The 4,555-nt window shown below is 38.0% G+C and overlaps 1 protein-coding gene across 1 annotated transcript in view; it reads right to left on the bottom strand.

The window, feature by feature from the left end:
• LOC111871143 (cytochrome P450 4c3) overlaps window positions 1-3,942 on the bottom strand; it is a gene marked incomplete in the record, with an annotated part of 94,210 nt that extends 90,268 nt beyond the window's left edge. Inside the window, 1 exon segment of the mRNA XM_033754192.1 lies at window positions 3,195-3,942.
• Between the last annotated feature and the right edge of the window lie 613 nt (window positions 3,943-4,555).

The following is a 4,555-nucleotide window of genomic DNA, read 5'->3' as shown; positions in this document are numbered from 1 at the left end:
AGGCCGATACCTACATACAGACCAACACAAACACATAATAAACGCACACAGACATCCGCAATGCCTCGAGGGAGATTCGAACCCGCCAAACCAGTGTTCGAGGGGGTGACGACGGTTCATGCCTTAGACCGCGCGACCACTGTGATCAACCCCAAGGTTTATTATCCTTTTGAATTATACCATGCTACTTTAAATAAAAATATTAATTTTATTTTTTAAAACCGTCACTACAATATGTTTTAATTTTTTTGTGGACTCTACGACGTACTCTAAACGCCATCATCAGGTGGTTCGGCACTGCGCATTACAACGTAGTATTGTCCTATACGAGTCGGTATATTCTGAAAGATCTTACGGCCTGTGAAATAATTTACTCAAAACTACCCTATTTCCGAAGAGCTTTATCTTCTGGGATATAAAGCCTTGTAGTCCGTTAAAAGTAACCCAAAATTTCGGAGGAGGATGTGGCCTTCATCTTTAGGGTCAAAGAAGAAGCCAAGCAAGAGACCCGAGTGAGGAAGATAGCAAGCAGAACCCAATCCTACATATTCCTACGCACACTTCTACCATTCACTGCGGTCTTTGTTTCATGCGCATTCCTTTCTAACGTAAATAGTTAAGAACCGAACCAAATCTATTCGAATGTAATATTAGTACTAAATTCATTTTTAGAGCCACTCGTCGGAATTTGAAATTGTAAACGTCAAATATACATTACGAAATTGGTTTTAGTGTTAATTGGTTTTGTCACGATCTTGTTTTGTTTTTGCTCTTTGTGACTTTCCTTATTTTATGCTTTATTGTTGAGTATTCTTAAGGACACAAGAGTTAGCGTCTTTCACTGGGCTCTCTCCGAAATAATAATATTATTTCTAGTAGTTACTATATGATTCTGACGTCCTCACCTGAGGACGGAAACAGATCCAGTTTCCGAAACGTCCTGTTCTTTTCTTAGTTATCTTAAAACCAAGACGATGGATAAAGTCCGAAAACCCAATATCTCTGAATATTTTTTCTGATTACATTCCCAGTAAATATTTCTTCCTTTTAGTTGTTGTTGCTGAGATGTGACAGGAATCCATGATCGCAACCTGCAGGCCTCTGTACTGCACGTCAGGTAGAAAGAAACAGCGACTTAGATACATTACTGCATGCGCGTCTGAATTAGTTTCTTATTGTCCCTCTTCTCAGTAAGGTCACGGAGATATTCCCTTCGTTTTTTATAAATCAAAGTTAGGAAAGAGGGCATTACAAATCTGCAAGGAGAAAAAGAAACCGAAGAGACGCTATGAAGGATATTCTTGAGCCGATATATGCACTAATTTGCCTATTCAGTAGATACAAGAAGAATGACCCGGAAATTTAGTGCACCTAAAAAAAACATCGCTTACAACCTCATTCCAATTTACTGGTTTTAGATGTTCGAGGTCATAAATGGAATAAGGATCAAAGTTGAGGTTTGGGAATTACATTATGAAGCCAAAATCTCACTCATAAGAAAGTAAGAGCTAACTAACATGAAGGAAACGACTGCCTGTTAAAGCGGTGTCAGCTTTATATTTCTTTATATTGTCGTTAAAATTATAAGCAAATATTATTTTGTTTGAAAACAGTAACTGGCTACTTTATGTAACAAATTACGATTGTGTCCTTGAAATTTTCAACTGCCATTACACAAGCGAGCAGATAATGCATGGATAGGTTTAATTCGACCTACCGGTATGAATATTTTTCTTTCCCGCAAGTTCATTTTTTTAGTAAAAGAAATATCACTTATTCATATTCTGAACCAGACGAATATAATCCACATTTTTCTACACTGCTTTCTTAAGATTTGTTTCAGTCAGTACTCAGAATTCATAATGTCCAAACTTAACATTGTGCCATAAAAATAAATTTTAATTAAAATATATACTAATTCTAATATCTGATTAATTACATATCTTCGATATTTAACATCTGGTATGATCAGAATTCAAATTAATGCAGCTGTGGTTCCTTTAATTAGAATGTACACACAGTATGGTTTACAGTTCTCATTTCGAGAAACTTATACCGAAGCAAATATTCTTGAAACTGTGGGGAAAAAGGCAATATACGAGTATATATACAGTACATACACACAGACACGCGCACTATACATATATATATATATACATGTACGTATCGAAAACAATCGGTGCATGGCACTGTCATTTTGTCGTTAGGTTGTTTCCATGGAAACCAAATTTAAAACTCGTCCCAATTTGTTACAATATAACCAGAATATATTTAAAAAAAGGACAGTGTTTAAAGTCTTCAGTCGCCATTACATTGTCGATCTTTGCTAAGAAACGTACCTCTAGGCTATTACTGGACAATAATAGTTGTTATGCCTGTTCCACTGCCCTGCTAGAAGTATTACAATTCACTGTTCGATTGTTCATTAAGATCATGATTTTAAAGTGCCCCTAAATTTCTATAATTTGCAAGAGGGGCTCCGCAGCTAGGGAAAGAAAATTTGAAATTTTTATCTGAATTTTAAACTGGAACCTCGCTAATTAAATTCAATAGAATAATTAATTAGGTATGCCAGTTTTTTCGAATTAGTTTAAAAACAATAATTTTTCCAAATGTTACCGAAATAGAAGTTCATTTCTTAATATATCAAGTTATAAAAAAGTACGTAAAGGTATTCCTGTAACAGGCCGTGGAGTCCCACAGGGTTGTGAGGTGTTGAGGATCCCACATTTTCTAAACAATCGGCTCATAGATGGCGGCAAGGTTGTCAGCCCTACGCTCCGGTCGCCCTTTACCCCCAAGAATATTCCTGGTACTCATTTCTGTTAGAGGCTGAATGGACTCCAGGGCCATATTGCAGCTTGAAGTATTAGGTTAATTGAAAAAATGCAATGACTTCATCGGAAATTGAACCCGCTACATTCCGGCTTGTAGCATAGTGCCTCAACCAACTACGATACCTCATGACTTCCATTTAATTACATCTTTACTGGGAATGTCTTCCTTAACGAAATGTAACTCTATGCGGTGCCATGAGAAACATAAATTTAAGCGCCCTTAAACGTAACTTTTGTCCATTCCGAATGCTCTGTAATCAGCACGTTTTAATGTGCAGTACTTTTAGAATGTGCACAACCTCAAATGAAGTATGTGGTGTTGGAGCTTCATACACACAACAATCACATTTTACTTACCAGAAATTTATCAGATGAGGAGATCCTTGCCAATTGTCTTGACGCCGTGTAGTTCCTGGTCATTAAACGTTACCGGATCTGAGAAAATATCTGAAGACTTAATCCTAAACGGTTCTGGCGATGGTGTATAACGCTTGGGGTTTCTAAGCTTTTGGGCCTTGTTCGTTGCCCGGTATTCTAAAGAAGAGAACTTGTCAGGAACTGGATTTGATTCCTTCCCCAAAAGAAAGGGTGGGAGGCACCTAACCTGTTTCAGTTTGCCTTTGAAACAACCACTTGCACATTATCACGCAGTGTTACACAAAATTTAAAAATACATATTAAAATTAAAACTGCGAAAAAACAAATAACTGTAGAAACCAGAACTACAACACACTAAAGAGATCGAATATGATTGTCCTACATTAACCGTAAAAGAACAGTTGGATATGGAGGGTGCAGAAGGCACCTCCCTCTGTCCACTGCGCTCACACTAAACAGACACTGACGTTGTTCCGTCAACAGCGTTGCATGGCTTTTCACAAATAATTTCCCCCTTTATCGGAAAGGATTTGTTACTGTAAAAGTGACTTACATAAACTGCGTTGTTAAAAGACAAGTTAGGCCTTTTAGAGCGTCACACTGCTTTTAAGAAATACATTTCTTTCTGAATGCAGAGAAATGTAATCTGTACGTCTACATACGCAAGCTCGAACTTTCGCTCTGTGTAGGAAATTCAACTTGTGACTGACTGAAGTATTTTTTTTGTACAGAGCTTATTTGCAGTTCACTGGTATAATAGGCCAACTAGACTATGATAAAATGTCATATGATCATATTGATATCCACGCAGACGAGGGGGAGGGAGAGATTTTTAAAATTGGAAATGTCATTGCTAAGTCATTACATCTCAGCGGCTAAACCCACTAACTACCATATCTAATTACAAGTTGACATACACATGGAATCAGGAAAGCGGTTCGTTTCTGTTTATATACAGCTCTACTTGTTTGGTGTACTTTCCATTATCCGGAGTTAAAAGGGCCAGTGACACACCGCAATTTGTGAATGTTTATTTTTGAAGTATATTTTTTTTCCTTGGCACTACAGCCCCAGTGGGCCTAGGCCTACCTCCATGAACTCCGTTCACTTCGGTTTTTCTAGATCTTACACATTCGGTAGGACTCCTTGGGCGGGTGATCAGCTCGTCGCAAGGCCTCTACCTGTAGACAAACACAGAAAAACGCACACAAACATCCATGCCCTGAGTGGGATTCGAACCCACGAACTCGGCTTCCGAGCGAGCGAAGACAGTGCATGCCTTAGACCTCTCGGCTACCGTGACGGGCTTTTGAAGTATATAACCCTTTGAAAATTAAATT

Source organism: Cryptotermes secundus, unplaced genomic scaffold (genome assembly GCF_002891405.2).
Source record: "Cryptotermes secundus unplaced genomic scaffold, Csec_1.0 scaffold152, whole genome shotgun sequence".
NCBI classification, from domain to species: domain Eukaryota; kingdom Metazoa; phylum Arthropoda; class Insecta; order Blattodea; family Kalotermitidae; genus Cryptotermes; species Cryptotermes secundus.
The sequence above is the reverse complement of the archived record's forward strand: the minus strand, read 5'-3'. Positions and strand labels throughout refer to the sequence as shown.